This window comes from Pseudophryne corroboree, chromosome 11 (assembly GCF_028390025.1).
Source record: "Pseudophryne corroboree isolate aPseCor3 chromosome 11, aPseCor3.hap2, whole genome shotgun sequence".
Lineage (NCBI taxonomy): Eukaryota > Metazoa > Chordata > Amphibia > Anura > Myobatrachidae > Pseudophryne > Pseudophryne corroboree.
The window spans coordinates 124,338,280-124,350,905 of record NC_086454.1 but is presented as its reverse complement, the minus strand read 5'-3'; the positions used below and the strand labels follow the sequence as shown (position 1 = coordinate 124,350,905).

At 45.7% G+C, this 12,626-nt stretch overlaps 1 long non-coding RNA gene across 2 annotated transcripts in view; it reads left to right on the top strand.

Annotated features, from left to right (window-relative positions):
• Positions 1-3,117: 3,117 nt before the first annotated feature.
• Positions 3,118-12,626, top strand: part of LOC134970001 (uncharacterized) — a 320,801-nt gene continuing 311,292 nt past the window's right edge. For both annotated transcript variants that reach the window (XR_010189611.1, XR_010189610.1), the window contains exon 1: positions 3,118-3,180. This is a non-coding gene — a long non-coding RNA (uncharacterized LOC134970001). The remainder of the gene's footprint in view (positions 3,181-12,626) is intronic.

The window sequence follows — 12,626 nt, the reverse complement described above, 5'->3', positions numbered from 1 at the left end:
GCCTCTGTCCCTGCTGCCTTACTCTGTCCTTACATCCCTGCTGCCTCTGTTCCTACATCCCTGCTGCCTCTGTCCCTACATTGCTGCTGCCTCTCTCTGTCCCCACATCCCTGCTGCCTCTATTTGTCCTTACTGTGTCTCTGCTGCCACTGTCCCTATTGTATGTTCTTGCTGCCTCTCTCTGTCCTTACTGTGTGTCTCTACTGCCACTGTCCCTACTGTATGTCCCTGCTGCCTCTCTCTGTTACTACTGTATGTCCCTGGTGCCCTTGTCACTACATCCATGCTGCCTCTTTCTGTCCCTACTGTATCTCCCTGCTGCCTAGCTCTGTCCCTACATCCCTGCTGCCTCTGTCCCTATGTCCCTGCTGACTTTGTCTGTCTCTACAACCCTGCTGCCTTAGTTCCTATGTCCCTGCTGCCTCTCTCTGTCCCTAGATCCCTATTGCCTCTGTCGCTACATCCCTGCTGCCTCTCTCTGTCCCTACTGTGTGTTTCTCCTTCCTCTGTCCCTAATGTATGTCCCTGCTGCCTTTCTCTGTCACTGCTGTATTTCCCTGCTGCCTCTCTTTCCCTACATCCCTGCTGCCTCAGTCCCTGCTGCCTTTCTCTGTCCTTACATCTTTGCTGCCTCTGTTCCTATGTCCCTGCTGCCTCTATCCCTATAACCCTACTGTCTTTCTCTGTCCCTACATTCCTGCTGCCTCTCTCTGTCCCTACTGTGTGTCTCTGCTGCCACTGTCCCTACTGTATGTCCCTGCTTCTCTCTGTCCCTATGTCCCTGCTGCCTCTTTCTGTTACTACTGTATGTCCCTTTTGCCTCTGTCCCTATGTCACTGCTGCCTTTCTCTGTCCCTACATCCCTGCTGCATTTCTCTGTCCCTACATCCCTATTGCTTCTGGCACTACATCCCTGCTTCCTCTCCATGTCCCTGCTGTGTGTTTCTGCTTCTTATGTCCCTAATGTATGTCCCTGCTGCCTCTCTTTGTCACTACTGTATTTCCCTGCTGCCTCTCTCTGTCCCTACATCCCTACTGCCTCTGTCCCTGCTGTCTCTCTCTGTCCTTACTGTGTGTCTCTGCTGCCACTGTCCCTACTGTATGTCCCTTTTGCCTCTCTCTGTTACTACTGTATGTCCATGGTGCCCCTGTCACTACATCCATGCTGCCTCTTTCTGTCCCTACTCTGTCCCTACTCTATGTTCCTGCTGCCTATCTCTGTCCCTACATCCCTGCTGCCTCTGTCCCTATGTCCCTGCTGCCTTGGTCTGTCTCTACATCCCTGTCTCTACATCCCTTCTGCCTAAGTCCCTATGTCCCTGCTGCCTCTCTCTGTCCCTAGATCCTTATTGCCTCTGTCGCTACATCTGCTGCCTCTGTCCCTGCTGCCTTTCTCTGTCCTTACATCCCTGCTGCCTATGTTCCTACATCTCTGCTGCCTCTGTTCCTACATTGCTGCTGCCTCATTCTGTCCCTACATCCCTGCTGCCTCTCTCTGTCCTTACTGTGTGTCTCTGCTGCCACTGTCCCTACTGTATGTCCTTGCTGCCTTTGTCTGTCTCTACATCCCTGCTACCCAAGTCTCTATGTCCCTGCTGCCTCTCTCTGTCCCTAGATCCCTATTGCCTCTGTCGCTACATCCCTGCTGCCTCTCTCTGTCCCTACTGTGTATTTCTGCTTCCTCTGTCCCTATTGTATGTCCCTGCTGACTCTCTCTGTCACTGCTGTATTTCCCTGCTGCCTCTCTGTCCCTATCTCCCTGCTGCCTCTGTCCCTGCTGCCTTTCTATATCATTACATCCCTGCTGCCTCTATCTATCCCTATGTCCCTGCTGTCTTTCTCTGTCCCTACATCCCTGCTGCCTCTCTCTGTCCCTACTGTGTGTCTCTGCTGCCACTGTCCCTACTGTATTTCCCTGCTGCTTCTCTCTGTCCCTATGTCCATGCTGCCTCTTTCTGTTACTACTGTATGTCCCTGCTGCCTCTGTCCCTACATCCCTGTTGCATTTCTGTCCCTAGATCCCTGCTGCATTTCTCTGTCCCTACATCCCTGATGCCTCTGTTACTTCTGTGTGTCTCTGCTGCCACTGTCCCTACTGTATGTCCCTGCTGCTTCTCTCTTTCATTATATCCCTGCTACCTCTCTCTGTCCCTACTGTATGTCTCTGCTGACTCTGTCCCTATTGTATGTCCCTGCTTTCTCTCTGTCCCTACACTCCTGTTGTCTCCCTCTGATACTGCTGTATGTCCCTGCTGCCTCTCTCTGTCCTTATGTTTCTACTGCCTCTATCTGTCTCTACATCCCTGCTTTCTCTGTCCCCACGTCCCTGTTGCCTCTCACTGTCTCTACTGTATGTCCCTGCTGCCTCTCTCTGGAAGGGATGTACTAAAGGGAAAATGTGATACTAACCCACGGCCAATCCTTTTTTCGCCCCTGAGTGTAAAGCCATCAAAAGATGGCGATACCCTATAGAACCATATGGGCTTCTTACCGCCGGGCCACCGCAGCCTGCCACCTCTGAGGTCTCTGCCATCCCGTGCCACTGACGCCTCCCCCCCCCCCCCAGCATACTTCTGTTAAAGCAGCCCTGGTTCCGAAAACGAAACTCGTTCTCCCCCTAGCAACACAGCTGGAGATCCATCCGGCTGCAGGGAGGAGGAGGAGGAGGCACCCTGGACAGCCTGCTGCTATTGTTAGCGCCAATAACAAAACTCTTTCTGAGGGCCATTTCTAGGTACACATTGCACAATATAAAACAAAGCTATACACATGCAAAAGTTCTAAATTAAAAAAGTCACTCCAGATGTCCCCTTATTTTCATAACTAATTCAAGCTGTGTAATAATAGGTCCAGCAGAGTCTGTAGGTTCAGGCACAGTGCATGGGAAGTGTCCCCCATTCTGACCAGTGACATAAAAAGATGATATTTAGAACTTTGGAAAATTTAGAATAGTATCTTTGTATTATTCATATCATCTTTAAATTATTCTAAACATTTTTTTTTTAAATGTAATATTCTGCTATATGATGTATTGTGTGTGACACGCTACAGAGTATGTACATTAAAATTACACAGGCAGATAATTCCCAGTAGCCTTGGCAGCAGCTCTAGAGGTCAGGGGAAGGTCACATGACCAGTGACAGTTGGATGGAGGATAGTTGGTCAGGACTGAGAGCTGAGGTAACCATTTTGGTGAAGGGAGGGGCGAGTGTAGCAAGCCCCTTGCGGGCTTTACCGTGTGAACTCACTTTTGAACTTTGTAGGATTCTGTGTAGGGTTAGAGACTCCCTTTGTTGAACTTATTGTGCCACCTAGTGGCTGGTTGGTATACCGGTTGAATATTCATGAAACAGCCTGTCTAAATACCTGTTTAGGTGTTGAAGTTCTGAAATGCACTTATGTCGCCATTGCGCTACGCTTATGTTCTCCATGCAAAGGATATGTGACCAAAAATTAATGTGCCTTATTGAAATGCACTAAGTGTATCAATCTATAAATCACGTTATGTTAACAGGTGACCACGCTCTGGTCACAATAAATCATTATCACCGTATCCCACTGGAGTGATCCTTGTGCACTTTGGAGTGTTGTTCGTACAGGGGTATCTCCGTCCTTCCGCCCAAATTCTTCGCAGGTGTTCCACGTGGATTTCAGCAGGCGTGGCGGCAAGGGAGAACAGGACGACCAGACAGGCCGCAACTTTACAGGTGTGAAACTTCAGATACGCTGATATACACAGCATAACTTTTGGCTTTGAGTACCGGACACCATTTGGACATTTATATATATATATATATATATACACACACACACACACACACACACACACACACACACACACACACATATATATATATATATATATATATATATAAAATTATTATTTCTCTTGCATCCTAGAGGATGCTGGGGTCCACATTAGTACCATGGGGTATAGACAGGTCCACCAGGAGCCATTGGCACTTTAAGAGTTTGAGAGTGGGGGCTGGCTCCTCACTCTATGCCCCTCCTACCAGACTCAGTTTAGAAAATGTGCCCGGAGGAGTCGGTCACAGCTAGGGGAGTTCTCCAGAGTTTGTCTAGTAAAGTTTATTTTAGAGTTTATTATTTTACAGGGAGGCTGCTGGCAACAGCCTCCCTGCTTCGTGGGACTAAGGGGGGGAGTAGTGTCTGCCCTGCGGCGGGGTCTGAGCCACTATTCCACTGACAGGACACTGAGCTCCAGAGGGGATAGATCGCTCCCCGCAACAGGGGATCGCTCACCCCAGCAGCATGCTGCCACCCCCTTACAGAGCTGAAGATCAGTGGCGAGTGAGTCACCAACCCCCCTAGCAAGCAGGGGGCCGGTGTGAAGATGGCGGCTTCAGGGTAGGAGCGTAGTATTAACTGCGCTCCGGAGGCTCAGTGGTACCTTGTACGGCGCTGTAAGGGGCACCCTGAGCCAGCGCCTACACTCTACACTGGTCACACAGCCTGTCAGGGTCCCGGGATCTCAGGCAGCATAAATCCTCAGGCCAGTATAATCCTATGAAGAGCGGGAAGAATGCCATTTTGGGGGTGGAGCTTCTCCTCAGAGCGGACCCAGCAGCGTTCAGCGCCATTTTCCTGCCTGCATAGCGCTGTCCAGGAAGAGCAAGTCCCTCCACAGCAACTCCAGCTATCTCTCACGGTACCAGGGGGTTGTAGAAGGGGGGGAGGGTGCAAATGACTGTGTAACCTATTAAGGTGCACAGTCAGTGCTGATAGGGGGTCTCCCTTTGTATTGAAAGCGCTGTGTGTGGGTGGCTCTATTCTCTGTGTCTCTCTTGCCATTCTTGGGGGTGAAACTCTGTCTGTCCTCCCCTGTGTGTGTGTGGAGTGTCTGTGGTCTTCACTAAGCAATGTCCAGGGACTCTGTGTCATACGCTGCAGAGAATATGTCCTCTCAGGATGATCCCATTTCATGTAATCAGGATTGCACTGGTTTAGCACAGATACCAGCAAGGGAGCCTGAGTGGTTATCCTCTATCAAATCTATGATTTCTCAGATTTCAAATAGGGTTGCACAGAATGAACTCTATTATTATCCTTTATTTATGGCAGTCTGTCCCAGTTCTGGTACATCAGGACTCCCCGCTGTATATTCCCATAAACGTGTTCTTGTGCAGATCATGCAGGATGATACGGATACCGATTCTGACACTGTAGACGGTAACGGGGATGTGTTGCGGGTGGCAGCATCTCTTGCTAAAAGGGTGCAGTTGATGATAGAGGCTATTAGGGATGTGTTGAATATTGCTGATACAACATCCAAGCAGGTTGAGGAGGCTTACTTCACTGAGAATAAGAAAGCATAGCTAACCTTCCCTGCGTCAAAGCAATTCAATGCTATTTTTGAAAAGGCTTGGGAAAACCCGGATAAAAAATTCCAGATACCTAAAAGGGTTCTGGTAGCATTTCCTTTCCCGGTAGAGGATAGGAAAAAATGGGAAAACCTGCCTATTGTTGACGCGTCAGTATCCAGACTCTCAAAAAAGGTGGTTTTACCTGTTCCAGGATCTACCGCCTTAAAAGAGCTGGCTGATCGTAAAATTGATAATACGCAATGTCTGCTTCCGTCTCCCGCATGGACGGCAGCTGAGCAGAGGAGCTCCTCTGACCGACCCGCCCGCTTGCCTCTTTCCACGGCTTTGAGCCCTCCAGAGTTAGCCCTGACCACCCGCTTACCTGTATCTCCGGGCCCGCTGTATGGAAAAGTATTTTACAGCGATGCCTGGCAGCAGAACGCACACCCGGAAGGGGAAGCGCAGTACACAAAACAAGATGGCGCTGGACGCTGTCTCCCACCACCGTCAGCATGACAATGCCCTTCCCCCCATGGGTGACACAGCTAGTGTGGTAGACCAAGAGGATTCCTCGGATGGAGACTCGCTCCCTGACTCTCTGCCAGCCTCTGAGAAGGTATTGTCACCTGCAGACACGCAGTTCTCACACACAACTATGATCAGTGCCATTACAGCTGCCATTGGTCCCATGTTTAAACAGCAGACCGGAGATATCAATAAACAACTGGCTCAGCTCACCCAGAGAGTACTCACTGTAGAACAAAGGATAGGTGACACATTTGCTGATGTAGCCAACCTGATAAAATACACCTCACATAATTTTAAGTAAATCCTGCATCTTCATAACAAGATACAAGATTTAGAAAATAGATCCAGAAGAGGAAATCTTCAGATCATAGGATTACCGGAATCAGTAAAAGGCCAAGCTTTATTTGACTTAGAAGATGATATAGAATTTGAGACAGCGCGACATTCACTAGAGCAAGGGTGGCGTGACATACAGTCATTGCTTGTACCCCAACCAGAAGAACTACACACAACCGCTACTGAGACCAGACCTAATCCAGTTAATTCTACATACAAATCATGTGTCAATCAACATTTTTTAGATCAGGAGACGGGCCCACAAATGGAACCCGTCTCAACACAGAGGAAACCACTAAAAAGAAAAAAGGAAGAGGCAGACGAGGATGTAGAGGGGGACAAAGTTGCAAAAAGACAGGACCAAGGATCAACGTCACTCCAGGAAAGGGAATTTTTAACCTTAGCAACGCAACATTAAGCAAAAACCACATTAGCGCACTGGATAAAGGCCTTCAGTTTGCCCCAACAACCAACGTGGACAAATTTAACACATATTTGGATGTTCAGAATATTACACGCAAACTCACCCTCAAAAAATTCTTCCAACAGACACCATTACCGCAACACAAACCACCAATCACAGACATATACAAACATACTGAACACCGTCCATCATCCACCTTCTACCCCAGTTATGTAATGGGAAAACAGATAGAGACATTCACTAACATGATTCAACATGACATACTGAAAATCTGTGACCAACCATCAAAACACAAGACTAACATGACAAAAGCCGAACTCAAAGCTCTCACGGACCTAAGTAAAGATGCGACCATAGTAGTGAAACCAGCCGACAAAGGAGGGGGAGTAGTTGTTTTAAACAGTGAGGATTATCTTAAGGAGGCACATAGGATACTCGATGACACCACCACTTACAGGAAATTACCCACAGACCCTACAGCCAAATTCCAAAAAGAACTCCGGGCACTCCTGAAGAGAGGTTTGGATACAGAGATCTTGACACCAAAAGAACATTCATTTCTAGACAAATCACATCCAATAATCCCAGTATTTTATTATCTCCCTAAAATACACAAAAATAAACTAAACCCACCAGGCAGACCAATCATATCCGGAATCAATTCACTCACCTCCAACCTTTCTCAGTACATAGACACCTTCCTACAACCATATGTATCAGCACAACCATCACATCTAAAGGATACAACTGACATATTGAACAAATTACAGGAAATCACATGGTAGGAAGATTACTGGCTAGTCACATGTGACGTAACATCACTTTACACAATAATAGATCATGATCAGGGCACCTCCAGCACACACTACTTTCTAACCAAAGACAAAACAATGGCACCAGCTCAGAGAGATGTCATCATCGATTGCATACAATACATACTCACCCACAACTACTTGTGGTTTGAAGATGAGTTTTACCTACAGGTCACCGGCACGGCCATGGGTACGAGGTTCGCACCTAGCTTTTCATGAGCCATTGGGAGGACCTCTGTATCTGGTCCATGGCGGGGCTCGGCGCGAACCTCGTCCTGTGGTCAAGATTCATAGATGATATATTTTTCATATGGAAGGGTACTCAAGCATCACTAGAAAACTTTTTAAGGTACATCAACAGCAATGATCAAAACGTACAGTTCACTACCAATTTCAGTTAAGAAAAAGTCGAATTTTTGGATCTCAATATTTTCATAACAGACAACACCATCCACACGAACACTTTTCACAAACCAGTAGACGTGAACAGTCACATCCTCACATCCAGTGGCCACTATCATAACTGGCTAAAGAACATCCCCACAGGGCAGTTCAAACGTTTACGGAGGAACTGCTCATGCCTGACAGATTACGACATACAGGGACAAAATCTAAAGAGCCAGTTTATAGAAAAGAAATACGACAGTGCCACCATTCAAGAAACATTCAGAAAAGTACGAGAACTGGATAGAAAACCACTGTTAAACTATAATCAAAAACAGAAACAAGTTCAGGATGATAACATATACTTTATCACGCAGTATTCCAGGAATTCCCATCAAGTTAGAAGGATCATTAACAAATACTGGCCTATTCTGTTACAAGACGAAACACTGGTGAATGTTCTACCACCAAAACCCAGAATAATATTCAGAAAAGCGCCAGACATTAGGCAGAAAATTGTGAAGAATCACATTGCACCTAATACACAGAAACAGACCACTATTGACAAAGTTGACATAAAAGGAGGTTTTTATTATTGTGGTACATGTAAAGCACCCTAACACCCTATCACCACATGGAGAACGAGAACCAATCAGAGCAAATGTGTCACAGATCAGGCTATTTAAATTCACCATAGGGGAAATCCCCATACACTTCTCTCCCAGAGGAAGGCCACCAAGGGCCGAAACGCGTTGGAGCATTCCAATAACACGACCCACAACAGCGGCACGATCAAGAAGAAGCAGCAGCACCCGAGACGGCACCCGGTCACGTGACTGAAGACCAGGAAGTGATTGCGGGCCACGGACGGCAGAGAGACATCAAGGAGAAAGCCTGTCACTGATGCAGTCAGCAGCGGAGGAGGAGAATCGAGGTGAGTCTCTGTAGGTGGAGGAAGTGCAGCAACGAACTGCTCTGAGAGTGGTCACAGTGCGTACACTCCACCCCCCAAGACAGGCACGGAACCCAGGCTGACCGCCTCCGGCATGTGACCGAACACAGTCACAGTGCCGGTGGCAGGAGCTAGGGGAGGTAAGACCAGTCCGGAGTCCCCTTTCTTTGATTTCAACCTCCTTAACTGTTTGAACAGTAAACACGGCTTAGATCCCAACTAGTGCACTACTTCACTTACAGACTAGCGGGATGCCGCGGTCTGCATTTTAAACAAACGGACTCCTTTTTTTCACATTCTACTCCATTCATTTTTTTCCCCTTTTTTTCGTGTTCTGGACTTAATTCAAGTATCCCAAGGAGCAATTGTGCCTCTGTACAACCAATATAGGGCTTAAGAAAGCCATTCACAGCATAGTACGCATATTATGCTAATTTTGGACAATCAGCAACCATTGTATTTAAAATAAACACAATTTTTAAACTTCTTTATTATTGCATTATTTGGTATACAATTATATATATATGCATAACCAGAAATCGGGGTTGAGCGCAGTGTAAAATATATATATTCTTGGTACCAAGCTTTATTTGACTTTATAAAAATATCTCTACCGGAAATACTTCACATAACGAATCAATGCTCTGATCTCATAATAGAAAGAGCTCATCGACTTGGCCCTGTGAGGCCACAAGAGGGCGCTAGACCTCGAGCAGTTATTTTCAAACCACTTAATTTTTTACATAAGGAACTGTTCTGGTCAGCGTCCCGCAAGGCCAAACATATCTCGTGGGAACATTTTAAGATTTTAATATTCCAGGATTATTCTGCAGAATTATCAAAAGCAAGAAGGGACTTTGCACCTCTTTGTTCACGGCTTATACAGGAAAATCAGAAATTTGCATTGCTTTCCCCAGCGCGATTGCTTATTTAATGGCTCTTCTTTCAAAGATTTCCTGACCCCCCCCCCCCCCCCCCCCGCTGATGCAGAGGCCTTTCTTAGGGAATCATCTAATGAAGACCAATCTCAGTCCAGGATGTCTGACTGTGAATAGTCCTTTATTTTTTAGCACATAATTTTTTCTCATGGCTGCTTCAACTGATTTTCATAAGTACCAGTGCTCAGTCATGTTATATGATGCAAACTGATGTTCTCCTGGTTATTGCGACTTTGTGTTTTTATTGGAAAGCCTTTGCATTGATCTAAATTGATGGTATCCTCGATTTGGCATGCAACCTCTAACAGGCGTGGTCTTCAGTTTGCCGCCTGTCGGGATCCCGGCGCACAGTATACCTGTGCCGGAATCCCGACAGCCAGCATACCGACACTTTTTCTCCCTCTTGGGGGTTCACGACCCCCCTGCAGGGAGAATATATAATATGGTAGCACGCCACCATGCCCGCAGCATGGGAGCGCAGCAAGCCCGCAAGGGGCTCATTTGCACTCGCCACGCTGTCGGTATGCCGGCGGTCAGGATTCCGGCGCCGGTATGCTGGTCGCTGGGAGCCCGGCCGCTGGCATACCATACTACACCCGTCTAACAGATCTATACAGTTATCCCTTACGGATGAAAGTAATGGTGGCATCACTGCCTAATCCTAACCTACTAAATTCAGAAAATGTGACTGTGGTGTTACATATTTAGTTCTTGTTTATTACTTAAAATTCTATGCTGCTTATGTTTCATAACTCAGCGATATAATTAACTGTTTTATTTTTTGGGGGGGCCTGTTATGCAGAAATGGTATTTATACCTTATTAGTGTCTCTATTGAGGATTCTACGCTATTGGGCTCTTTACCTCGTTATAGTCAGTTGGCAATAGGGTGGGTTGGGATAAGTTGGAGTGTATTACTTACTGTTTCTTATGCTAAGCAATGTGAGGTTGCTTAAATGTTCAGGAAGTGAACCCCATTTTCTGACCAGTTTTCTCTTACTGGTTGTTATGTTTTTTATCTATTTTCGCTCTTTTTTTATTTTATTTTCTTGTTTTTTCAATGTTGGTCCGCATTTATATGTACATGACGTATTCTTCCATACTTCAATATTGCTCATGCACCATGTGTTTTCGATGACATTCAAAGCTAGTATTCGTTATAGATACACTGCCTTACTATTGCTATGTCTATAAAATTTGGTAGCTGGAATGTGGGGGGATTCAACTCACTTAAAAACACAAGTGTGTTTTGTTATATATCCGCAAATTGCGCTTAGATGTAGTTTGTTTACAAGAGACTCATCTCATCCAGAGTGAGGTTCTCAAGCTCAATATTTTAGGCTGGAAGGTCATAGTTTCCGCCTCATATAATTCTATGGCACGTAGGGTAGCGATAATAGCTAGGCAACAACTCCAAATTGATGTATTCGATTTATGCATAGACCCATTAGGAAGATATGTGTTTTTATTTAGTCATCGACAAATCTAAATTTGTTTGTGTCTCGATCTACGCCCCTAATGTTTATTCTCATGTCTTCATGATGAAGATTATCACATTATTACTTCCCCATATTCATTTACCCACTGTTATAGGATGTTATATGAATCTTGTCTCCCTGCTTCACTTAGATAGACAATCTTTACCAGCCCCCCAGTTAAAATTACCGAAATTAGGAGTCCCAGAATTAGCGAAGAAATTAGATTTTATGGACTCCTGGTGGGTGCTACATCGAACAGACATGGAGTTTTCCTGCTTGTCAGCTGCGATAGGAACACTGTCGAGAATAGACTATATTTTAATTTCAAATTTTCTGTTACCTAAACTTGTTTCAGCTAAGCTTGAACCCATAACTATTTCGGATCATGCTGTAGTTTGGATAGAATTGCACACTGTTAGTGAGCAGGTGACTTTTATTAGATGGCGCTGCCCCTCTTCCTTGACTAACTCTACTACCTTGAAAAATGTAGTTTTTCAAGCCTGGGATGACTTTGAATATGTTAACTCAGAAACGAAACTCAGTATTCCAGTTCTTTTCTGGCAGGCATTTAAGGCCATGATTCGGGGTGTCATTATTGCACATTCGACTGCTCATAAGAAAAAAGTTCTTCTGGCATACACATCTGCGCAAGATCTCCTTACTTCTACTTTTAGCTCATTTAAATCTCACCCTATGCTACAGTCTCGTAAGGCCTACGACCTAGCCCGAAAGCAGTTTGAGGGTATTTTTTATTAAATTAGAAGCCTCTTATACCTTTACTCAAAATTTTAAATCATACAAATTTGCAAACAAGTCTAGTAAATTGATGTCCAATTTGGTAAAAGGTCGACAGGCACCTTCGGTTATTTTCCCTCTGACGACAAGTACAGGCTCCCTGACTACATCAAATTCTCAAATTGCACAGGTTCTACAACACTTCTATAGCACTCTATATTCTGCGCCACATCCTCCCGTTATCACAGGCACGTCATTTTGGGATGATTTATCTTTACCGCAGATACCTCAAGATATGGGCGATGTTTTAGTGCGGGCTATCACCATAGATGAAGTCACATCTGCCATTTCTCAACGGAAGCAGGGCAAGGTTCCCAGCCCAGACGGGTTTACAACAGAATTCTATAAATTACTAGCACCCAAGATTATTCCCACCCTGGTGGTAGTCTTCAATTACATCCTAGAGTCTGGGACACTACCATTATATTATAATACGGCCAATATTAGAGTACTCCTCAAACCAGGTAGGATCCCTTCTGATCCGGGTTCATATCGGCCAATTTCTCTTTTAAATGTTGAATATAAACTTTTGACTAAGATCCTAGCAAACAGATTGAAACCGCTCATGCCATCCCTCATACATAGTGATCAGATGGGATTCGTGGCAGGCAGAAATCCTATGGCTAATGTCCGTCGCCTCTTTGTTGCGGTCGGTG